The 26,890-nt window shown below is 38.8% G+C and overlaps 1 protein-coding gene and 1 pseudogene across 1 annotated transcript in view; one reads left to right on the top strand and one right to left on the bottom strand.

Moving 5' to 3' along the window:
• The window catches only part of LRMDA (leucine rich melanocyte differentiation associated), a 979,651-nt gene that overhangs the window by 930,154 nt on the left and 22,607 nt on the right, over positions 1-26,890 (top strand).
• LOC102424610 overlaps positions 1-26,890 on the bottom strand; it is a 119,931-nt pseudogene that overhangs the window by 79,096 nt on the left and 13,945 nt on the right.

Genomic DNA, 26,890 nt, shown 5'->3' with positions numbered 1-26,890 from the left:
GCCCTCAGATGTCATTTCTCACATGTATGACTGGAGGATATTCGGAACAAATTAGTTAAGAATGTAGCTTCACAGAGCAACTCCTTTTGGCCTTCTCCCTGTCTGTTCTCTCCCAGATAGCAGAGCTTCCTCTCTCGGAGACCTCCATGGGCATTCATTAACTTCCGAAAAGCCTACTTCATGGGTTTGCAAGTCAGAACAATTGTTTGGGTTCTGATTGTGACAGGACAGGGCTAGCTCTGCCTGTGCTCAGCCATCAGCATTGTTTTCTTTGGCTTTGCTTCATTCACAGTAATCAAGGACTTGGGGTTGTGACCAGCAATGAGCAAGCCTCAAAGGCCTCTCATAAATCCCGGCAAATACTGCGTTTTGAGGCTCCTCCAGATTCATGGCAGCCCTCAGCTCTCTGAGGCTGCCCTGAGACCTGAGAGAAGGTGGCTTCAGCATTTATGCCTCCAGATCTAGGATGGTCTGCAAGCACGAGGTATATGGTCCTGTACAAGGTACCACCTGTACATCAAATAAGCTCCCCCTGCCTGCCATACAAAGCCCTACAGAATTTCGCCCAGTCCCTTCCTATAAAAATCCTTAGCTTTTGTCATCCTAGTCAATTATTTGCACCTGAACCAAACACACTGGGGCTTTCTTACCTGATGGGTTGAGGGCTGAACAAGGATGCTGGCAGTAACACAACCATTTGAAAGGTGACAATAAATCATTTAAATCATTTTAATTAATTATTTAGTAAACAGAAAGACAAAAAGAAATCTATAAAAGCTAAATATATTGATATCTCTCCCCTAGGTCACAATTTCATTTGTGTTTTAGCATCTTCATCAGTCCTTGCAACTGAAACAGGTCCTTCTTTCACCATTGGTCTTCATCAATTAGGTCAATTAGGGGAGAGAGAGATTGTGTGGTTCTCATGTGGATAGAAAAATACAACAAATAACTAAGTCATTATTATACAGCTAACCCACTCACGTCCTGATAAACCTTACAAGTTAATGCTGGAAAGGCCCCGAGCTCCAGTGAGAAGAAAACAATGAGATCGTTGCCATCATCATAATCATGGGTCCCATTTTTAGAGTACTTATTATGTATCAGACACTCTGTGTTTTTTTTAAAAAAAAACACAGCTTTTTTTGAGATATAAATCACACACAATAAAACACACCCATTTAAAGTTTAATAGTTCAATGGTTTTAAATATATTTACAGAGGTATAATTTACATGATCTAATTTTAGGACATTTTTTTCACTCCCAAAAGAAACTTCATATCATTAGCACTCACTCTTCTTTCTATAATACCCCCAAAATCCTGTCAACTACTAATGTACTTTCTGTCTTTACGGATTTATCTGTTCTGTACATTTCATTTGAATGGAATCATAGGCTGTAGTTTTCTGTGACAGGCTCCTTTCACTTAGTATGGTTCATTTTTAAGGATCATTTTTTTTTAATAATGTATCAGTACTTTGTCCCTCTTAATAGTCTAATATTCCCTTGTATAACTATACCATACTTGTTTGTTCATAAGTTAATAGACATTTGGGTTTCCAAATTGCTAGTTTTACTAGGCATCAGGCACTAGACTTCTTTAAGCTTTTATTTTGAATTATTTTAAAACTAACAAAAGTTGAAAGATTAGACCAAAGAATTCTCCCAGATTTCCCAAGTGTTACCATCTTATATAACCAAAATGTAATTATCAAACATTGATACAATACTATTATCTCATCTAAAGACCGTATTTACATTTCTGCCCTTGTTGCACTAATATTATTTTTTAGTGTAGGGTCCAACTCAGGATCACACATTGCATTTAGTTGTCATGTCTCCTTAGGCCATTCTAATCTGGAAGAGTTTCTTCTTCTTTCTTTGTCTTTCAAGACATTGATATTTTGAAGGGTATTGGCCCATTATTTTATGGAATATTCTTTAATTTGTATATTCTAGATATTTCTTCAGAGATACTGTATATTTGATAAGAATGCATGTTGTGTCCTTCCCAGTGCATTATATCAGGACGCACAAGATATCAATGTGTCCCGTTTCTTTGATGCTGACTTTGATAGCGTGGCTCAGGTAGTGTCTGTCAGGTTTCTCAGCTGTAAAGTTACTATTTTGCCTTTGTATTTAATAAGTATCTTGTGGGAAGATACTTTGAGACTGTACAAGTATCCTGTTTCTCATCATAGTTTCATTCACCAATTTTAGAATCCATTGGTGGTACTTACTTACAACAGTTATTACTGTGGTATTTGCAAAATGGTGATTTTTCTACTTGTATCATTCCTTCCACATTTATTAGTTGAAATTCTACTATAAGGAAGAGTGCTCTCCATTATGGCCTCATGGATCTTTATTTCATTCTATGGGTTATAATCCATTACTCTCATTATATATTTTGTTGATGACTTGTTTAAGATTTTCCAATCAGAGACCCTTCCGTTTGACTCTTAAAATTTTTGATGTACTCTATTTATAGCACTGTTCCTTATTCCCTATTCCAGGTTTTCCTATACTTTCCCTACCCCTGGTGTCAGTCATTTCTCCAAGGAAATATAACTTTTATAGGGCAAAGATATTCAGAAGCCATGATCTGGATACTATAATAAGCACTAATATTATTTATTTCCTCCCCATGGATTATGTACAATTAAGAGCTCCATTTTTTCAGTGAAAGAACTGAGATTTTACATGAATAACACATCCAATGTCACACAGCTGAGGAGGTGGGACTGCTATTTGAACCCAGTGTCTAAACTCTAATGTCTATAATTTTAATTGCATACTGGGATTGAAAACTTTGTCCAGTATCTCTGAACCTTCATATCCTTATCCTCAAAATGACTCTAATGTTGTTTTCCTCTCAGGGTTGTTGTGGTGACTGAATGTAAAGACACATATTATTGTCCAGCACAATATTTGTGGGAGCTCAAATACTAGTTGAATCTGAGTTAGGTTATTCACTCATAAGTATTTATATGCACCTGCTTTTTTCTCAACATTGAAATAGAAAATTGCAGGCTAAAAAGTTACGTCTGGCCACTGTGGCTCAGTGGTTGAGCATTGACACATAAGCCAGGAGGTCACAGTTGAATTCCTGGTCAGGGCATATGCCCGGGGTTGTGGGCTTGATCCCCTAGGGACATGTAGGAGGCAGCCGATCAATGGCTCTCTCTCATTATTGATGTTTCTATCTCTCTCTCCCTCTCCCTTTCTCTCTGAAATCAATAAAAACATATTTTTTTAAAAAAATTAAAAGATATGGTCCCTGCCCTGTAGAAACTTGTAATGAGGAAGAGAAAACTATAATGCATACAAATGTAAGTAACTATTTAAATGTTGGAATATTTTTTGGATGCATGTTCTACGATTTTGGAAAATGGAAAACAGTGTTGGTAGAGGAGGAGATAATTTGATTTGAGCCTTCAAAGATGATGAGATTTAATTGTCACAGAAGAACATTGAAAACTAGGAGACTGGACTATAGAGTATGGTTCAGGACAACCCTTTTGTAAATCAGAAATCATGACAGGGACATTGGACAAGGTTTGTCTTCCACATACAAATCTTTTCTTTTTATAAGAGAATCATTTTCCGTTGGAAGGTGGCATTCATATTACCCAATATCCAAGAAGTGTGGAGACTTCTACACTGGGTCTTCTAGCCTATTGACCTAATCATAGTATAACACATACCATTGACTGAACTTGTTTATATATAATGATGGAAACAGGTGATCTTAGGGATATTTAGAAGTTTAACATATTTATTTTCCTAATGCTCAGCTTCACAGCCTTTTCTGAATCCAGAAAATTATTCTGCTGTTTTGGTGAAATATTTTTGAACACTTCTGTTGGAACTCAATGTACAAAATCTGTGATTTCATTGGTCTGGAAAATAAGTTCCACATGATGTGCATAGAGATGCTTTATTTTTAAAGTTTAATTAGAACCTATAAATTGTACATTTTGTTGCTGGAAAATTTGTAGGTGGATAATTAATACATTTTCTTGAATGTTCTGTAACTCCTTTGCACCTCCAGAAATTGTTTACCAAATTTTCTTTATTATAATATATGCATTTTTTACTAGATACTCATGAAGTTCCTAGAAACCCAAATATTTAAATGTGACTATTCTAGATCTATGCTAACCAATATAGTAGACACTTGCTACACATGCTTACTTACATTTAAATTCATTAACATTGAATTAAATTCAAAATTTAGTTCCTAACATACACATTTCAAGTGCCCAATAGCCTCATGTGGCTAGTAGCTATGATATTGTACAGTACAAACTTAGGACATGGTTCCCATCATTGCAAAGTATTCTATTAGGCAGAAAAATAGTGTGTTGTTTTTCAAATTTGGGCATGCACCGGAATCACTAGGATGGCTTTCTTAAAAACAAATTCTGTATTGGTCGATGTGGCTCAGTTGGTTGAGCATCATCCCGTGCACTGAAAGGCTGTAGATTTGATTCCAGGTCAGGGCACATGTCTGGGTTGCAGTTTTGATCCCCTGTAGGGGGCATGCAGGAGGCAGTGATGGATGTTTTGATCTCACAGTGATGTTCCCCTCTCTCTCCCTCTCAATTTCTCTCACTCGTAAAAAAATTGCTGAGCCACCCTTTCAGAGACTCTGATTCAGTATGAGAGGAAATATAGTAAGTATGAGTAAAGTTAAGTAATATAAGACTGAGAATTTGAATTTCTAACAAATTCCCAGGTGAAGCTGATGTTGCTAGTCTAGACCCCCACCCGGTTTGAGAACCCCTAAGTCGGATGAGGTTGGCTGGGTTGGTGGCAGGATTGGGTTGGGGCATGGAGCAGAGTGAAAAACTTTACCGTAAACTTCATGGGTCTGGATTTCTGCATACATTCAAGAGTCTTTGTACCAGCTTCATAATAAATTTTGATGGGCCAAATATGAGCTATGGACATACAGCTTCTGGAATCTTTCCTTCTAAAGCAGTGGTTCCTGACCTTTTTTTTTTTTGGCCATGCCGCACCCCACCTAAAATCCTGATGCTCCCCCCCTTGTGACATATAATTCTGATTGTTCAAAAAGTGAACTCCTATTCACGTGGAGGAAGCCTAAAAGGCCATTAACTTGGTCTAAACAGTCTTCCAAAGAACATGGTATCCATGAAAGAGAAAAATAAAAGAACAAAAGGACAGTTGAAGTACTGAGGAAGAAATCACTAAGAAATTGTTTAAAAATAATAATATGAAGTGATATGAAAAAATAGCAAATAAAGTTTCAAAACATATAATAGAGACCTGAAATGCCTAACTATGTCAGCATATATATTTAGATACTGTACATGAGGCCCCTAGAACCATAAGAAATGCAAAATGCAAAAAATTCACTGTTAATAACTCATTCTCAAATTGCCCCCCTTAAAAATCAAATTGCCCCCCATGAGGGCATGTGCCCCACGTTGGAAACCACTGTTCTAAAGCTTATCTTCAGGAGAAATGTGCGATTTAAAGTGGCTTTCATCTTGTCTAGAGTCTGAGAGCTACGCATGCCTTGCTGTGGAGTATGGTCCAATTACACAGAGAGAGTGGTGTTGTTCAGAGGTTGTGGGGACAGGCGGAGTGGAACAGAACAGGGCCGGTCTGTGTTGGATGGCCGGCCAGTGTTACCTGCAGGGGAGACTAGAAGCCTACCTCGGGACTCCACAGAATGAGTGTTCCTCTCCCCCTCCCACTCTAGCTGCAGTCCCCCTGTTCTGCATACATCAGGGATGAAAGCCATGCAGGAAATTTGCTGGATATTTTCCTATAGCCCAGGCCTTGCTACATCACTATGATGTCACTCCCTCTCTGTTCTTCAGAATCCTTTGTAAGATCGGGCCTAGGCAGCCATTACCAACCAAATGAAATGTATTTGCTACCTTGGACATGAGTGATGAAGGTGTGAGAGAGCTGCTCTGTTTCAACCAAAAAAAGGCAAAGAACACTAACACACATTTTAAAGCACCTCGCACTCAGTTTCTTAGCATTTTCAAGATTTTCTTGAAATCATGCTGATATGAGGACTTCCAAGCAACACAGAGGGCTGGGTGTGTAGGCTAACAAAAGACACGGGAGACCCTAACTTCTCAAAATATATTGTAGGGTAATAAGTGCAAGCCCTACAGAATGATAGCTTTGATTAATTTGGGGAAGCAAGATTCAATTTGTTCTTTCTTTGCTGGTGCCGAATGACAGCTTTTAGGGTCACTGCCTGGGAAAGATCTAAGAGTGGCAGTTTGACTGGGAAACATCAAGGCTGCCTGTGAAAAGGCAGAATCCCATGAGCTATCTCATTCCTGCGATGCCTCTCTCTTGGACTTGTGGCAGGTATAGCGTTCAGGTCTCTGCTGGTGCAGGCAGACAGGCTTAAGCCAAGATGAGTAATATTGAATGTGCATGTTGAGGTGAAGGGATGAGGATGGGATTAATCTGGATTATCTCAAACTCAGGCGCATAGATGAATGCCTGGGCTGCTCAGCAGTGGAGGAAAAGTGAGCTCTGAGCTGAGGTGTAGGACCCGCATGCTCCAGCCAGGCTGAGAAAGGAGCTGTGTGTCTCAAGGCCCCTGATGTTTACAAGTTCCAGACACAAACTTGTGGCGTATTTTCTTTTTTCAGGAAGTCATTACTAAAGTCATTTTATTCCCCATGAGGGATCAGGAAAATCAGTGATGGTGATTGGAATCCTTTAGCTGGCACCGCTGTTTCCAGATAATCGCAGAGAGGGCGGACCTTACACATAGACCAAGTGTAGTAGAAAGAGCACAGATGGGTCTGGAAACACCAAATTCTAACCCTAGGACTGCCATAAAGTTGCAGTGTGTCCAGATAATCTGAACGAGCCACTTAATTTCTCTGGGGATACATTCTTCACTTGTACAGTGAGGAAGATGGATTAGATAATTTTGTGATTCCTTCTGGCTCTGAAATTCTGTTGCACAAATGGATGGCTCAGGATCACTGGTGAGTCAGGACTTGCAAAGCCTGTGACCAGAGGTGATTATCTACCCTGCCAGAGCTTCAGCCCCTGTCCTATCTGTGAGGAAGACACTGGCCCATGTCCCTACTGCATCTGCCCTTTCATAGCCCACACTCTATCTGTCCAGTCTTTTTCAGGTTAAACTGTGGCGTTCATGTTTTTAATACCTATTGGGCTCTCTCTTCCAATGGACTCCTTTGAAGACCAAGTTGTAAAGTAGATAAAAATGGAACTACTCTTGATGAATTGGGAATAGGGGCATCTATCTCCACCTGCTTTGCTGCCAGCAATGCTCAATGACACATCTTCACAGAGATTTATGGGATCCGGAAAACAGAGTTAAAACCATAGGGCTAGAGGAAGACAACATTGAAGACCACTGACCAGGTGGTCCAAGGAAACATCAAAAGTATTATTTCACCACACAAGTTACTTCATTGCAGTGTTGTCAGTGCGACCATAAAGATGTTTTAAATGCAATAAGTACACATAGGAGGCAACTGAAGAAGCTACTTAGATGGAGAGGAATCCAGAAAGGTAGTAGGAAGAACACTTGATCTGAAGAGGAGGAGGAAGATACAAAGCAGAAAGGCATCCTGGAGCACAGGGGTGAGAAAGTGTGGGACCTGAAGGTTATTAGATATTTTCGGAGAATTGAGTTCAAGGCGAGCAAGCATTAGAAAATAAATCAAGAGTCACTTTATGAAGAGTATTTTATGATTTGCAAAATTTGAAATATTGCTATGGGTGTAAAATAGGAAGAGATCTATATTTTACTACATTTTACAAGCATACTTCTGGCAGCAGAATTCCTGGGAGACCTGGGAATCAGACAGCAGAATTAGAAAACCTTGAGTAGAATTTACAGAATGAAGAGGAACCCATACTTGTAGCTGGAGCATGGAGCCTGGGATAAGGAGATGTTAAGGAAGGTGAATGTACTTCCTAAATACCAAAACCAATCAAAATGTTTTCAGTTTTGTTGTTATTACTTGGATGTGTTTATTTTACAACTAGAGGCCCGGTGCATGAAATTCATGCACTGGGGAGGAGGGTCCCTCAGCCCAGCCTGTGCCCTCTCACAGTCTGGGAGCCCCATAATCGATTGCCTCACAGAGGGAGGCCCCACCCACCCACCTCAGTGCTGCCGGCCAGGTAGCCTGGGCCTCCCTCTTTGGGGCAATGGATTGCACCTACCGAGGGAGGATCCGCCCACCGGCTGCAGCCTGCTGGCTGGTGGCCTGGGCCTCCCTCTGCTAGGCAATCATGGGGCGATGGCCGGGCCCAACCAATCACATCGCACCTGCCTTGGCTGGCCTGGTGCCAGTGGATGTCATAGCATGGCAGTCCGGACAGTCGTTCTGCTGTTTGGCCATTTGGTCGATTTGTATATTACACTTTTATTATTATAGAAGGTTGTACTAACCGCATGCTTTTCAAAAGGAAACTTGTTTTAATGCTTATTTTTGTTGAACAAAATAATGAAAATTATAAAAGTAGATCCAAGGGCCTAATTAAACTAACAAAACAGATGTGTCACAGAATAAACCTAAGGAATCTACTTTTATGCTACCACCAGGTCAAGTGATATAGCCCCAACTTTTGTTTTTAAAGTTATGGCTCTTTGGTAGGATTTTTAGTTCCTATTTGTCCTGATTAACAATAAAATAAATAATAAATGTTTTCATTAAAACTTTGAAAAATATGTAATATTATAAGGAATAAAAATAAACTTGTGATCTACCACCCAGTTATCAATACTTCTTAATGTTTTCTTCTCTTTATATATATATATATATATATATATATATATATATATATATATGTATATATGCACGCACGCACTTAAAAAGAAAATTTAGATTATACTGCATATCTATTTTTGTATTTTTTTCTCACAATAGTATATCATGAACATATTCTAATAATATTAAATACATTTCAAAAATGTGATAATGGCTGTATTTAACCTTATCTCTGTCATAGGATGTTTGATTAACTTCTACTTTTGCCATGTTTAGTGGTTTTCCCATAGAGTGAGGTCAATATTCCCTTCTCCCCAGTTGGTTCAGATGTCAAGATTGTGATGACAGACATGCACCAAGAAAGATGGGAAACATTTATTTCTTACATCATGAGGCTTTCTGGGGAGAGCAGCGGAAACCCAAGCTGGTCTACTTTGCTTTAGTAAGGAAGGGGTGGCTTTGGCTTTTATTGTGGTCAGGTGTAGGCTGGTGTAAGGGTTCCCATGTGCAAACTTTGAACTTCCCGGCAAGGGAAGGGTACCGGAGCTTTTTTATTGGCTTGCCCAGATGTGGGGCAAAAGAGAAGGGTGAAGGGTAGGGCCTGCAGCCAGCAGCCAGATGATGGAGTCAAATGATCTTACATATTAGAATATTTCAAGGAATTCACTGAAAATCCACTAGAACTAATAAATGACTTAGCAAAATTGCAAGGTTCAAGATCAATATACAAAAAATCAATTGTATTTCTACACATTTGTGATGAAAAGTCAAAAATAAAATTAATAAAATAATTTACCATACTATATATAAAGTATAAATTACTTGGGAATAAATTCAACAAAAGAAGTATAAAACATATACCTCCAAAACTTAAAACATTATTAAAAAAATAAAGAAGAGCTAAATGGATAGACACCCATGTTCATGGATGTAAGATTTAATATTAATAAAATGGAAATATCCCCCAAGTTGATCTATATATTAAACACAATATCTATCAAAATTCCAGGTGGCTTTTTTTGTAGAAATTGACAAGCTGATGTTAAAATTCATAAGGAAATGCAAGTGATTCATAATAGGTGACACGATCTTGAAAAAGAAGACCAAGTTGGAGGATTCACACTTCCCAACGTCAAAACTTACTACAAAGCTACAGTAATGAAGAAAGTATGATATTGGCATAACAGTAAACATGCAGATCAATGAAATAGAGTTGGATGTCCAAAAAGTAACCCTTGTTTTTAAGGTCAATTGCTTTTTAACAGGTGGCCAAGACATTTCAATGTGGAAAGAATAGTCTTTCCAACACCTGTTGCTAGGACCACAGGATATCCACATACAAAAGAACAAAGTTTGATGTCTTTCTTACACTATACACAAAAAGTTACTCAAAATGGATTGTAGATCTAAATGTAAGGGCTAAACTATAAAATTCTTGAAAGAAAGTAAGGAGTTTTTCATGACCATGGGTGAGTAAAGTCTTCTTAGGTATGACACCAAAAACACAAGCAACAGAAGAAAAACTAATAATGCTTAATTAAATGGGAGGGTAGTAGAAACCATGACCTCCTCCTCTAAATATATTTTGTATAGTGGTTATTCATTTCTGTAGGCCTTGTTTTAATCAATATTATGATGTATTAACTATTTTAACCGGGGGATGATCCCATTTTGGGTCCATGGGGACCCATTTTGTCAAGCTGATTGTAAGTGTCAAAGGTTTAGTTTTATTTCAATTTGTTACTTGTTGGGTTAGAGAATCCATGTCCACTATGGGGTATGTGAAGGCAGTGGTTGTGAGGACCATAAGGAATTTGCACAAGGCAGTCAGCGGTTCTGTGGGTAAGGTGAAGGATACTTGGATGTGGTATTTTACTTTGATAACTCCCTTAAGAATATGAAGCACCTTTACATATAGTGACCCAACAGGTGCAACTGTAATTTGAACTCAATATCAGTTGAAGCCATAAATGTTTTATAATTTAGGAAGCTCAGCAGAGATCAAAGTTAATCTAGAACTTATGTTTTAAAGTCACAAAAGCCAGTTGGCACCATTTTTACTTGTCTATTGTTAATTTTTCAGTAAATTGCTTATTTCTAATGGGTCAAATTGTGGACCTCCAGTCCAGTTCTCACTGCCCAACACTTTTTTAAATGATTGCTGCATATACTTTTTGGTATATCCTGCTAAGATTTATATATGTGGGTTTTTTTCCCCCTTGAGAGTGCCAATTCAGTATCATCAGGGTTAAATGTAGGACACTGGCTTAAGTACGGTTTATATTGATAAACTACATCTCAGTGTGATACAACATAGAATCTTTGTTGGTCAATTGTATAGTTTTCTGGTAGGTGAAGATGCCCCCTGACCCTTTAAGAGAGGAAGGGATAAAGCATTCGAGGCTGTTTTTTAAACAAGGGTCTATGCTATGTGATAGATGGGTGTACTTTCCCTTTAATTCTGAGGATCGGGTTTGGTTTTGGTGACAGAGGCATAGGCAGCAGTGGAAACCTGTAAAGCCCCATAGAGCTTTAGTGAGTGATCTCTTTCTGGGACTGTGGACCTCAGCACATCATAAAGTGACTCCTTTACAGAAGCAGCACCCAAGGGGCCCAGGTCCTGCACAGGGTCTCAGTGTTGGCTTTTCCCTTGATTATAAAACAGGGTCCATGCCTGCTTGAGAGACCCAATCAATGATCTCAGGGTAACAGTTGTTTCCATGAACTTAGTATGAGTCACAGCTTCTACTGGAATTGAGACACTACATTTATTCTGAAGCACAAAGCTAGGTCCAGACTGAGACACATGACCTAAGGCTACTTTAAGGAGCTCCCCAATCTCTACCCCTATCCCTAAATGCCAACTGTGACTTAAGTTGGTTAAATCTGTAAGGGAGGCTGAGTGGGACTCGGCAAATGCAGCTCAGAGGGCATGCCAGGCAGCAGGCTTCAAAAATGAACATGAGGCAGCAGGCAGCAGGCAGCCGAGCCTGCTCCAAGCCAAAAGCAAATGAAGACAGCTCCCCAGATGATGGTGGTGATGGTGGTCATCATCTAGACCACCCTGCTCACAGGGTCATTTTGTCTTGTGGTTGCTCAGCAGAGGGTGGAACCCCCTCCCAAACTTGGATCCCATTGTCAAGACTGATGACACCACACATGTACCAGGAGGGTATGAAGATATTCATTACTCACATCATGAGGCTTTCTGGTACAGCAGGGCAAGCAGCCAAGCCGGTCCATTTGGCTTCAGTGAAGGAGCAAATGGCTTTGATTTTTATTGTGGTTGACAGTAGTGCCAGGGAGAGGGTTTCTACATGTGGGCCAATGTTTGAACTTTTCCATTGGTGCCAAATGGAAGTAGCACCTGGAATTTCTTACCAGCTCACCCTGACGTGGGACACAATAGAGAGTGAAGGAATAGGGCCTGCTCGCTGTCAGTGGTCAAACAGCAAAAATAGAGTCAGACACTGTATTACACCATTATCAGTAATGTTTTAATAACCATTCTGGTGCACACGTATTTGTGGGATTCTGAAGAAATTGGCTTTCTAGAAAACTACAATTATGGAGATAGAGTTATTGTTCAAATACACTTGAGTATTGACTACTCTCTCCACCTATTCAAGAATCAGGAGAGTCCTATCTGTAAAACTTCCTAAGTGGAAGTGCAATACATTATTGTAACGCATTCTTCTAGAATGATTATGCAAGCTTTGAGTATAAAAGGGCAGGAGCATAGGAAAATTGAGCTTTGCAATACATTGCATGGACATATCTCAGGCTGCTAGATATGCACCCTACAGGCTCTGAGAAGTTCTATGCTGGATGTGCTGTACCTGCTCCTGCTGTGTGTGGAACCGCACTTGTGATGGAATTTTTATCCTTGGTTTTTAAATTGAGGACTTAGTATAACATTAAAATTTTCTGTGGAAGGGTTTGTTCTTGGAACTCCATAGGCCACCTTTATTTAAGTTTACAGTATCTCTGAATCCTTAAGCTAAAATATAGAAGATAAAGGTCAAATAATGTATCTACTAAATTTTTTTGAAACTTTTATTAGTTAAATGTCATTATTTGGGGACAAATTTTACCTTGAATTTAGTGCCATCATTTTCACTAACTTAAGTGTTTATATTATTTAAGATAATAAATGCATATTAGTGTGACATATGAGATACTTTAAATACCCATCCTCTTTAAGAGAGCTTATTTCTAAATATTTTTGTCAATTCATTTATTTCTGGGTTAGCAAGAAATAGGAGAAATCACAAAGAAGGAAAAAAATCAAGAAAAACATTGAGCTGAAGTCAATGAAGGAAGCAGGCATTTATTTCAAATCCAGACACTGGAATATGGAGGGAAAGCCTTGTGCTCACCCAATATGGGGAATGTGAACCCAACACTTTCTTATTAAGTCTGGGCCCTTGAGGTTTAATTAAGTGTTGTGAGGTCTGGAGAACGAATTTCTTCTGGAAGAAAGCATCCTTAATTTACATTGTCAAGAATTTTACTGGTTGAGAAAAGGCAATTATATGAGCACACAACCAGAAATTATCAATCAAGGAAACCTTACTGAAGAGGAAGAGTTAACGAAAGAAACCAGTTAAACTCTCAAGGACACTAGATATTGGCATTATAATGATGTGACTATAACACAAATTTATATGAAATGATTAATGAAAAAAGATGAAATAAAACAGAGAAAGCAATAAGAGACTATAAAGAAAACTCAGTTGATTTGAAAACTATCTAAATACAATTTTCAGTATAACAATTTTTTTATAACCTTTCAGTATATTTTTAAGTCTCTGGTAAGAATAGATTCAATCATTGACTAGAATTATTAGTAAATTAATGAGCATATCTACAGAAGGTATACAGACTGTAACACAGATGGAAGGTCTGTGAGAGGTTAGTGGCACGGAGGCTAGAATTAGGACCTTTTCCATTCAGCAAATCAAAGTTCCAGAAAAAGAGAATAGTGAAAAGACAGGAGGAGCAATACTTGAAGTAATGATAGCCCAGAATTCTTCAAAATGATGAAAGACATGTAAACATATAAGATGTACATGGTATAGAAAGCAGAATAAATTTTTAAAAGCTGCACCTAAACAAACCTATTAAAACAGCAGAGTACCAAAGACAAAGAGAAGATTTTGTAAGTAGCTAGAGAGAAAACAAAAATTCCCTATAAGAAATGAAAATTAGAGTGAAGGCAGAAGGCAAACTTCTCAGCATTAAAATGGAAGCTAAGAAACAGCGTAATTATATTTTGAGAATACTAATAGAAAATAAATACTAGCCTAGAATAACTATCTTTCAAAAATGAGTGCAAAATAAAGAAATAGTGATATGGCCAAGGTGTGAAGAATTTACTATCCATATATTAAGTTAAAAGAACTTCTAAAGCATGTGCGAGGGCAGGGGGGAATGGAAATAATCCTGGGAAAAGTGTTTGAAATGATGTAAAGGACTCATGTTAAATGTGAAAAATAGTGTGTCTTAGAATTCATGAGCTATCACAGCCTAATACTATATAAAGCAAGCATTTGTATCGTAGGAAAGCAGTAGAAAAATATACGTAATAGTCAAAGATTTCAAAATATTTTTCTCAATTTGTGATAGATCATAATAGGCAAAATTAGTAAATATATAGAAAATTAATACAATTAAGCTGATTTTAATGGACATATGTAGAATTGTGCACAGGGAAAACTCATTCTTCCAAAGCATAGGGAACACTTTAAAAATTGGCCACACTGGAAGCTATAAAAGCAGGTTTTAACAAATTTCAGAAACTAGGTATTGACCACATGTTATCTGACCACAATATAATTTGCATTTAGAAATTAATAATAACAAGTTAACTAGTAAAACCTGTGTTTGGATTTTTAAAATAGTTATAACACATGGCTGACAAAAATAATGGAAATTAAAAATTCCTAGAGCTGAATGAGAATAAAAATATATATTTAATATAAATAAATATTTAAGATATATAAATATCTATTATGTATTTAAGATACATAAATATATGTTATATATTTAATATAAATATATGTAGTGGCATGGATCATTTATAATGAAAACCGCTCATGGCATATTTTGTTCTTAATGGTCAGAGGTTGAAGTATTTCTTTTAAAATCAAAAGGCTATTCAGTGACAAGTAAAGTGTCCTCCCAACTCAGACTACCTTTCAGAGGCAACTGCCATTCATATGAGTTTGAAGCTGGAGGAGGAAGAGAAACTTTTTGTATTGGTTTGGGTTGTTTTATAATTCTTTTTTTCCCTTTTCTGTCGCTGTTGTTAATTCTCACCCAAGGATATTTTTTCCATTGATTTTTAGAGAGAGTGGAAGGGAAGGAGGGGAGAGAGAAAGAGAGAGAGATTGAGAGAGAGAGAGAAACATTGATGTAAGAGAGATACACTGAATGGTTGCCTCCCGCATGCTCCTGGCCAGGGCTGGGGATTGAACCTGCAACCCAGGTATGTGCCCTTGACCGGGAATCACATCCATGACCCTTTGGTGGTCAACATTATTGGGCCAACACACAGCACACCAGTCAGGGCTGTTTTATACTTCTTGAAAGTGCTTGATACACGTTGACATCTAGCCTTCCCACAAAACTGTACGGATTCAAACTTTCACCAACAGAGTGTGATAGGGTTCGTTTTACTACATGATCATAAGCACTGGAGATGGCCATTTTAAAAATAATGAAACACCTGTTTTAAAAATATTTCTTTGTTGTCTTGTATGGCTGAACATGCTCAGTAAGTTTATTAGCTATTTTTATGTTTATGTTATAAACAACTGTTCTTATTATTTTTCCATTTCCCTGTGGAGATGTTCATTTTTATTTTTTAAAGAAATGTCTACTACCTTAGAAATAATAAACCTTTGTTATAGATGATTAAAAAAGAGATTTTCTTTTGGTCTGTAATTTGGGCTTTACTTTTTTATGGTGTTTTTTAGCATGCAAGAGGCTTTTAACTTTTCACATGGCCACATCTGACAATATTTTTCTGTATTATTTCTTCCTTTGACTTTAAGCACATTCACAGAGATTGGAGAATCTCCAATTATTTTTTGTTTTAATTGCATAGTCACTTTTCTTACATTTGACTATTTATGTGGTTAGGATTGCAAATTCATTTTGCCCTTTAACATTTAATAAACAGCACTTCATTTACTCATTGATGTAAAATGTCAACTTCATCATAGTCTAAATTCCTTTAAAATATAATCTACTTCTTTGCTTTTCTATTTTGTACCATTAATCTCTCTTTAAGTTTCTTTTTTTACAAGTTCCAGGTTGTTTACTTATTGTAGCATTGTTATTTATGAGGTAATGATAAGTCTCATCACTCACTCCAATTCTTCCTTTTCCCCCTCCATTTTATTGGATAGTTTCTTTGAAAATTACAAATATTATGCATGCTCTTGTATTTCAAAATGATCTCAACTATTCTTTAAAAAAAATCTATTAACTAAGATGAAATGCAGAGTCACTTCCTGAAGTTGAAAACTATAAACTTAACCAATCCTTTAGATATATTATTTTTAATTTCATTTGCTCCATAAACTTAGAGAGCTAAGGTAGGATTTTAAAGTAAAAACACACCTATTACTTTGGAAAGGGGAAGGTAGAGAGGAAATAGTTACCCTCTGACGTAATCAAAGTTTTAAAAAATTTGTCCAATGTTATTTATCGTGCATTATTTCTCCAAGCATCTCATCTACTCCAGCCAGGCGAGTCTTTTCATTACTCCTGCTTCAGGCCAGGCACATTTCAAATTCTAGGCCTTCCGGAGAATGAATGTTCTTTGCCAGGTTTTTTTTTTTTTCTCTCTTCTTTGTTATGTATTATAATCTGTTACCTTAAGGAATCTTCTTTTAAGGTCAAAGAGAATTAGGTGCAAAGTTGTTTAATATAGTTTATTTACTCTCTTAAATAATCAATAGAAAAATGTTTATGTCCAGTGAAATCAAAGCTGCTGGGGTCCCAGAACCCTCACACATGAAATAGATGGAAGTCCTCTGATAACATGTAATAAGAGCCTGAAAATGCTCTTCACTTAACTTTTACCTGTTTGATTCCAATTCTTGGCATCTATTCTAAGGAGAGAGTTCTCCACTGAGAGGAAAACAATGCAACATAGATTTTACTGCAGGTTTTTGTTATAAGAAATGGATAGCAAAGCAAAGATGAAGTCAATAATAGAACATTGACTCTATAGAACATTGAGTGGCCATTAAAATTCTAATAGTAAATACAAGGAAGCCACATAGAAAAGCTTAAAACTATGCTGAAGTAGCCTACAAAACATTAAATTCACTAGGGTTACAATTATGTGTTCATGTTAAAAATATTGTAAGGGAACATAGACAATTCATAACATGGAGTTAGAGCTATACAAATATGTCTTCTCTTATCAAATGTTCTGTGGATTTGTTTTATTGCTTTTATAATTAGAAGTTCTAAAATGTTTAAACTGTGTGGAACAGATCATAAATGCTATGGATATTGAAAGAAATCTTTGTGCTGGAGGAGCTGTATTAGTTATTTTTAATATGTTAACTTTGTTCTCCCGAAGAAATTGTAAGGTCCTTTCATGAGCATAGAGACAATGATTTTTATTTATTCTTCATGCTTCACAATAACCTCAAGAAAGTGTAGCAGGAATAGTTGTCTTTTTGTTTGTTTGTTTGCTTTTAATTGAAACCTTCACACAATTTCTTTCTTTTCCTCAAACTCAAGGTCAATAATGATAGGTGCATTTGGTAAGCTTATTTGTGGAGTCCCACCTCCAAAAATACATTCTTATCCTAACCTTGCCTACAGAGGTTATACTTATCCTTAGAACCAAAGTTTTTTGAAAATGTCACTAAGGCTGTATTTTGAATTTTCTATAACTTAGATTCATTTTATTTTAGTTATTCTCCAATTGATCCACAAGCATAAGCTGTTCAAGCACCATCACTTTTAGGGTTTGCCTCTAGAAAGATCAGGCAACGAACATGGCCCTGGTCCCTTAAAACTTTTGTCCTGGGATTCTAGAAAGTCCCTCGGCTCCACATGAAAGTAAAAGTCAATTGTGATAGAAGACCCCTATTGCCAAGAGTTTGCAGCTACACTGTTTCCTACTATATCCCTAGATGGAGATGTGATAGATGGTCGATAAATATTTGTTGAGTGGTTGAATAAATGAAACCGTGTGCTTAGGTTGAATTAATCATTTTACAAATATTTATCGAGCTCCTGTGAGGCGCAAAGCCCGTTGCACTTATAACTGAAAACAACAACAAAAAATCAGATGAAGTTGACAGACCCCATCAGGGTGGGGGCTACATCCAATGATGGTGAGGTTCCATCCAAGTGCATTTTTCTACCATTCATGTGCATTCCTTTTGACACTTACATGTCACATCCACAAGCCAAAGAAAACTCCTCTGGCTGCCTTTTTCTGATGCAGGATGACCCCCCTCCCCCCTGCACTCACCCATCTCCCCTGAGGGCCTAAAAAAGAGGTGTCTGCTGCTATTTGTAGTGCTGGTGACTCCTGGGCTGGGAAGAGGAGGAATCCAGATGGGTCCCTTTGTGGAGGGCTCCCTTTCATCCTTGGCTGTGAGCAGTCTGAGCAGTTACATTATAAACGAGTAATTTACAGCCTCCTCCCCAAGCCTTCCTCTGTTGGCTCTTTCATGGACTTTGTTACCAAAGGTTACCAGTGTGCCTGGTGCTTTGATTTGTGTGGGCACTGCAGACCAGGGGAAAGAGCTGTGGCCTTGAGCATCTGCGGGTTGGTTTTCACGGGTCCTGCAAATGGGTACCTGCCAGCGATCCTCCCCAGATGTCCTGACCATTGATTTTTTTTTCTTTTTGCTGCTCACTATTGCAGTTATTAGCCACAGTGAGGCCCGAGTGCTTAGCTCTCCGATTTAATTATTCATGTTATGAAGAGACATTTCCCTGGTGTGCTTTATTCTCTTCCAGCCCCGGCCTGAGCACCGGGGGCCTCCTCCTTCCTTCTCCCCCACAAGTGCCTTGTGTGGCGAAGGGCCTTTCACTAGGGCGCTCGCTCTGCTCCGTGTAGGCCTTTAATATGCATTTTGCGTTCTGCCAAGGGGGTCGGGAGGGCACGTGGAGAAGCCAGATGGCTTACCTCTTCCCTCAGGAAACACGCCGCGATTCAGCTGGGCACCTTCCCAGCTCAGGGCAGGGGGAGTCGGCTGTTTCAGGAGGAGCTGGTTCCAGCGCCCAGCCCTGAGAGGACAGCTCGGAGCCCCTCTTGTCTACTCCACTCGCAGGGTTTTCTGCCTGAAACAGCATTTTCGAAGAGATTAGAAAGGGGGTGGAAAGGGAGGATGGGAAAAGACAACCGGTTTAATTTATGGCCTTTGCCCAGACACCAGTTTTGTTCTTTTAATCCGACTGAAATAAGAAACCAGAAGCCACGGATGCAAAGACACGGGACCACGTCCGGGAAACCCTGAGCACCCTGAGGATGTATGTGTTTCCCCGGTTTCTGGGTTTTCATGTTCCATCCCTGCTGCCGTTTCCCAACTTCAACTTTTGAAAAGCCAAGCAGTTTAACTGGCCAGGCCCAGGGAACTTATTTGTATGCAGCACAAATTTCAGAATCTGTTCTCAGCCTGTGCCGAGTGAAAAATGGCCTGCATTTCCTTGATAGCCCATGTGGTTGTAAAGAATAAATGGCTAATGAATTACAGATGAACATTGACGCAAATTAATCTTCCCGCTGTCCCTGGGTTATATGGCAGCCATTTAAAAGTTTAATCAATACACTAAAGTTGAAAACATGCAGGCACTGCAGTTGTTTGGATGTAATAAACATCAGAGGGAACCGGGAGGTTTGCGCTCAGTCCATGTATCATAATGACAGCTATTTATGTTTAATGGACTAAATATTTTTTATTGGAAGGGAGCAAATGTCAGCTTAACTTTGTGAGCCCCGCATTCAACTTTCCTTTGAGGTTGCTGAAAGACGGCTGACGTGTCATTGGAAATGAAATGTTAAGGGGGTGGGGGGAGCACGTCGGAGACAAAACGAGACCAAGGAGTCGTTGGGAGACGTGAGGGAGCGCTCACGTTCTGCAGCGATTCATTAAGGAGCAACGTAACCTCGGCTATTCCTAATGTCGCTGTAAAACGGTTTACTAGGAACAACTTTAATGGTTATTAGGGCAAGCAAGTGCCCGGATCTGCCCGATACCCCGTTCCTGCAGGCTTTTGTTTGAAAACTCTTTACCAGGTCATATTGGCTGGAGAGTTATAATTAGTCTTTCTTCTTAATGTGAGAAGTGGGGGAGAAGCAGCGTGATGGCTCTCAGCCCTTGTACGCCATAGATCTTTCCTTTGGAATGGTGTCCAATGACTTTAAATAACCATGTGTTCTCTTTTGGAATCCTTATATCTTAATTACTTTTCAAGTCGATGTTTTGTAGCACTGCTGCGAGCCTGGTAGGACCATGGAGGCTAAATGAGAATGGACTTTGCCAGTAGCGGTGCCATCTCGCCGCTGGACAGAAACAGGCTGGAATGAAAGGAGATAAATATTGTCAAACGACAAAGGCAAATATATACTGTTCAGCTTGGCATTTTCTTTTCTTTTTTTTTTCCTTCCAAAATAAAGCACAAATTATCTTAACCTGGTGGAGTACAAGATCTTGGAAAATGGCACACACTTTATCCAAATAATTAGAAATGTTTTAAGCAACGGAGAGCATGTTTTAATGTCCTTTGGCAACCGATTGTCTCGGGTCCTCTGCGGTGGCTGAGGGTTCCTAAAAGTCCTCACATGTAATGGCAGAGCCTTGAAGAAAACAGTTCAATAGATGTCAAGGTGGACGGCAGGGTAAGGAAGTGAGGGCAATTAAAATATCTGCAAATAGCATCTTCTTCTACACTAAATGACAAGAACTTGTGTTCTAATGGGGCCTAAGGTTCAGAAGAAATCAGCGTTCTGTGGCATTAGGTTAGTCAACCAAACTAATGGATTCTTTGGCCCTTTGTTGTCCCAGAGCAAAACGGGAAGAAATTTCTATTCTGAAGCCCAAAGCATCACTCACTGTTAACTCTGATGACACCCACCCACGGCTTCTCAGGCCCATACCCACTGCAGTCTCTGAACCCTTCTTTATTGTCTTCCTAGTTCTTCTCACTCTGGTAGATGATGGATTTATTTTGTCTATATGTTTATTTTTTGTCTCTACCTTGGTGGGGGACAGGTGGGCAGGAGGTGGGGAGGCAGAAATATGATTGTCTCCCTAGAATCCCAGGGCCTGGCCCACAGTAGATTCTTATAAACCACAGTTAAGTGAATTTCAGACTATTGTTTCTCATTGCCTTTAATAATCATAATTATAGCCATTTGGGGGGGGATCACCTATGATGATTTCTAGGCACTATGATAGTTGTTTTACAGATCATACTACACATGGTCTTAGTTTTAACCCTAGACAGTAAGAGTTATTATCCCCAGAGGCAAAATCAGAGGTCTGTAGAGTTTTAGTCACAGTCACTGTTAGTATGTAGCCATTCTAGGATTTGAATCATGGCTGGTTTGTCTCCCTTTCCGCTATGTAATACTCCCTCATGTTCTAGTGCCTCATGTGGTCATTGGTGGTTAAAATTTCATGAAGTGACCCCAACTTTTTATTCTAGTCCATAACCACTCATCTCTCCTTAATTGACTGTTAGTGGGAAGAGGATTAGATTCATACTCTCTCACTTAAACCTGATGTCCTGAGACCTACCTATGAGGAACATGGAACCATTGACTCTACAAAAGTAGTCTTTGGCTGTTTGGTGATGGATACTGACCCCCAGGTATGTGTCTGCCATGTTCTGGGAAGACACAGGGGCTCTGTAAAAGGTGTAGAGACTGTAACAGAACAACATGTGTCCAGCTGCAAGCAACAGAATTCTAAAATATTGTGACCTAAATGTGTTTCTTTTTCTCACTTCAAAGTCAGTGTGGAGGTAGGCAATCCAGACCTGTTACAGTGGCTAAAGGAGCAGGCCAATAAACACCTAGGCTCTTTCTGTCTTTTTCTCCCGTTCTCCTTAGCACGTGAATTTCATCTTCATGTTCTCAAAATTGTGGCTACTCCGCATCATATCTTTTCGGCAATCTGGGCAGGGTGAAGAGGAACAGTTTTTTCTTTGCGAAGCATTCACTCATTTATTTTTTATTATTTTTTTGTGGGTGAACAACTTTCTAAAGATGTCTACATATGTCTATTTCTCATTGTCTAAACCATGTCATTGGGAGGTTGCAAAGTCAAGTATATTAGAGTTCCTGGTCTTATAATAGAGGAAAGCAAGAAAATAGGGAGCCAGTCCATAGTGACTGCTACATAAGAGAAATCATATTTTTGTGTTCCTACAAAAGACTTGAAATTTTGCTATATGCCATATGTACAGCACTTTATCTTTACCACCTTGTTACAGAGGAATGTTTATTCCCATTACACTAGGAAGTGGTAGGGCCGGGATTTGAAATTACATTTGCCTGATTCCACTCTAAACCTCTTCTCTAATGCCATGTTTCTAACTGCCATTTTTATTTCTTAGCAAAGGATGGTAGGGCCACTCCTAATTGTTCCAGCTCATGATAAGTTCATATAACACTTTGGTCTATCTCTTTAACAGTTGAGTAGGCACTGCCATATGCCATCTTCTATCCTTTTGTATTCAAACATGGAAATATATATATATATATATAAAAGCCTAAGCAACCAAACGACCAGTCAACCAGTTGCTATGACGCGCACTGACCAACAGGGGGCAGATGCTGTAGGCAATCCAGACCTGTTACAGTGGCTAAAGGAGCAGGCCAATAAACACCTAGGCTCTTTCTGTCTTTTTGTCCCAACAGGGGCAGATTCTCAATGCAGGAGCTGCAACCTGGTGGTCAGTGCACTCCCACAGCCAACCTCCCACAGTCCCTCTCCCCAGACTGCCCCCCCCCATCGGCCCTGATGGGGGAGGCCAGCCAACCAACCTCCCGCAGCACCTCCCCAATGACCACCTCCCCTTCCTCCCCCGATCAGCCCCAATCGCCAGCCAGGCCAAGGGACCCCACTTGTGCACGAATTTGTGCACCAGGCCTCTAGTTTCTATATAACGTGGCTAAGATGGTGGGTTCTTGAGTCTGTTTAGAATCTTATCCTGGCTCTATCAGTTGCTACCAGTAGAAGTGCAGACACATTGCATGATGTGTCTGCTTCAGTTTCCTTGTCCATAAAATGAAAATAATAATATCTACAGCATGAGTGTTTTTAGAGTATTAAGTGCTTAGAATAGTGTCTGGCTCTCAGTAAACATTGGTTATTGCTATCACCATTTTTGTCCACATTTACTGTGTTTTATTGCACCTACATGACCACACTGATCTTTGGGAGGGCAGGGCCATGTGTTTTTTTCACTTCTTGGTATTCCCCAAAATACTGCACATGCTCATTAGAGACACTGAGTAAAAACTCATTCAAGAGCCACACTGCATGGGTTCAAGAGTCCTTGTTCCATTGAAGTAACATCTCTTTGCCTCAACTTCCAAATCCTAAATGGGGAGACTGCCACTATTGGTGAAGGTTGAATGAGACAATGCACTTAATGTTTTAAGAATAGTGTGTAATCAATAGAAAAGGCTCAGTGTTAACTATCATTATTAATAAATCAGGGATCACCAGTAAATATTCAAACACTAAAATTCCATGAAATATAATCTAATCATTAATGATTCTAAGTCAACTTTCCTTAGGCCATCTCAGGTGCACTTATTAAGAGTCACTGTCACATATTTCTGGTGAAGCCATATTGAGTATGTCCTCTGACCCAGGGCATGTGGTAGATGTTTGAGATACAAAGATGCATAAAACACAGAAGAAAACACAAGTGATGATGGACGCGAGCCATCAAAATCAGACACTTGAAAAGTAAAACACCCCTGGGATATAATTTTTTCCATTTATTAAGCTAGAGAAGATGGTCAAATAACCATGCTTGATATTTTTGAGTGGATTGGGTCTATGGTAACATATTTTTGAAAAGCATTTTGACTCTATGCATGAGTCTAGAAGATATTTAGATCCGTTGACCTAATAATGCTACACATAGTAATCTGTCCAAAGGAAAGAATCTGAAATGTATAAACAAAGCAACTTCATGCATTAAAATCTTCACTATAGTAATGTTGGTAACATCAAAACACAGAAAACAGTATTCAACTAGATAGGAATGCTGAGTGAATTAGGGCACATCCACAGAACGCAATGTTATGAAGCATTCAAGTGATGTTTAAAATAATATTTAATCTGATAGGCAAATATTTATGCAATAAAAATGAAGAAAGATATATGTGAACTCATATTATGACATTTGGAAAGAAAAAAGACTTAAAAAGCAAAATCAAAATGTTAACTGTAGTTAGCCCTGGACAGTGAAGTTATATATAATTTTTATTTATTTTTCTTTGTACTTTATCTTTCTCTACAATGAGCACATAGATATAATTAAAAAATATTTAACACAACCCCCAAACAATAATATGGTCTTTATGAAAATAATTCTAGAAGAAATAGTAATGCTAGTGAGAAAAAGAATTTGCATGAGTTAGGAATTGTGTTCAGTTGCAGCCAACCAACACTCCTAAGAGCAGTGGCTTTAATAAGATATTCCGTATAACATGAACCACAGACATAGGTTGTCCTTAGCTGGTATGCCGTCATCAGGAAGCCAGCTTCTTTTATTTTTGTCCTACTCTTCAACAAACTAGTTCCTGTCCCCAGGGTTGATGTCATAATAGTGTTGCTACAGCACCAGCCCTTATTTCCATGTTCCAAGTAGCAGGAAGGAAGAAAAGCCAAGGTCAGAAGGTTATTCCTCCAAGAAAAGCAGTTTTTTTTTTCTTTAACAAGGAGCCACTCTCCAGCATTCCTTATGTGTGGCCACTTTCAATGACATACTACCATGCTCAGTAGCATAAGATCTTCATATATAAGATAAAAGGGGAATAGGGATGCTGGTAGCTGATGCTACTTTTTTATTTTAATTTCAACACTGCCATTCAATAGCAGGTTGACTTTAACAGAGTCTAGTCCAGAGATGTGGAACCTATGACACGCAAACTCATTTTTTTGGTTGATTTTTCTTTGTTAAATGGCATTGAAATATATAAAATAAATATCAAAAATATAAGTCTTTGTTTTACTATGGTTGCAAATATCAAAAAATTTCTATATGTGACATGGCACCAGAGTTAAGTTAGGGTTTTTCAAAATGCTGACACGCCAAGCTCAAAAGGTTTGCCATCACTGGTCTAGTCCATGAGTGGCACCAGAAAACTTTTCAATATTTCACCACATGCAAGCATTATCATCAGCTGTGCTTGGTACACTATAGGAATCCTATTTGCCATTCCAAGCCTCTGGTGTTCCTCATACTTTTCTCTCCCCTTTAAAATAGGCATAATGAAATTTTCACTGATTTTAAGGATTGTTGTGAGGATAATGTGATTTTATTGTTATGAACCTCTTTGTAAAGAGGCTAATCATATGCAAATGTAATTTTTATAAAGAATAATAACTAATGAGAATTGAGTGCGCACTACATGTTAGCCACTATTGAGCTCTTTATATGCAAAAAGATGGTTTACTGGTGCATGAAATTTGTGCATGAGTAGGGTCCCTAGGCCTGGCTGGCGATCAGGGCTGATCTGTGGGGTGACTGGTGGGGCAATCAGGGGCCCCCGCTGGCACCCGCCTTGGCTGGCCTGGGGCCTGTGGATTGGGGTCAGCTCCTGTGTTGAGCATCTGCCTCCTGGTGTCTAGTGTGCATGATAGTGACCGGTCATTCTGCCGTTTGGTCAATTTGCATAGTACCCTTTTATAATATACGATTTTCAGTTAAAGGCACCTGATTACAGTTATTTACTTTAAATTTTGTCTACTTGATTATTGCCTGTCTTCCACCACTATATTGTGGTGGCCATGAGCTGAGATGTTATCCACTGCTGTATCTCCATCTATGAGAACACTGACTGGCACATAGTAGGATCACAGTAAAGAGTTGTGTAATAGAACAAGGCATGACTCAATGACTGATTAAACATAAACTGTTACCAGTCAGACATGTTGTAAGGGAAGAATGAAAGAAGGATAGAGCCTGGCCAGCATAACTCAGAGGTTGAGCATTGACCTATGAACCGGGAGCTCCTGGTTTGATTCCCGGTTGGGGCACATGCCCCGGTGTGGGGTGTGTAAGAAGCAGCTGATCAATGATTCTCATAATTGATGTTTATATCTCTCTCTCTCCCCTTCCTCTCTGAAATCAATAAAGAAAAGAAAGAAAGGATGGACTGTATATGTGGAATGTGAGTGTGTGTGTGCATCTGTGTGTGTATGTGTGTGTGTAGGAGGAGGAAAACACAGAGTAATAGGATTGGAGTGGGAGTGACTCATAATTATTTTGTTTTGAACAACAGAGTGCTGTTTGTGAAAACACATAGGCCTGAAAGGCTGTCAGTCAGTGCTCATTTGATATGCTTAAATAGGGCATTGAATAGCATCAAGGGAAGAGAAGGCAAAGACAGTTAACACAGATTTGAAAGTTATTCCTGGGGTTACTAATCTACAATTACAAGTGCCATATGCCAAGATAAACAAGCCTTTTCTTCTGAAGTCATTACTGAGAAAAATTTCAAACCTACAGAGAAGTCAAAATAATGACATATTGAATATATATGTATATTTTTACCTAACATTACTGTCAATATGTTACACATTTACTCTATACATGTACCTGGTATATCTGAGTCTGATTATGTATACACATTTTCATAAGACATTTAAATAAATTACAAATGTCATCACACTCCATTTCTAAATATTTCAGCATGCATCTCCCAAGAACCCTTTCTTACAAAGCAACAAAAATGCTAAGAAAATAAATAATTCAAAACCATCCTATATAATAAAAGGCCAATATGCAAATAGATCAAATGGCAGAACAACCAAACAACCAGTCACTATGACGTGCACTGACCACTGGGGGGTGCGCACGGAACATGGTGGGTGTTGGCCGCAGCGGCATGGTGGA

Source organism: Myotis lucifugus, unplaced genomic scaffold (genome assembly GCF_000147115.1).
Source record: "Myotis lucifugus unplaced genomic scaffold, Myoluc2.0 scaffold_69, whole genome shotgun sequence".
Taxonomy (NCBI): domain Eukaryota; kingdom Metazoa; phylum Chordata; class Mammalia; order Chiroptera; family Vespertilionidae; genus Myotis; species Myotis lucifugus.
Note: the sequence above shows the minus strand (reverse complement) of the source record. Positions and strands in the feature narration are given on the sequence as shown.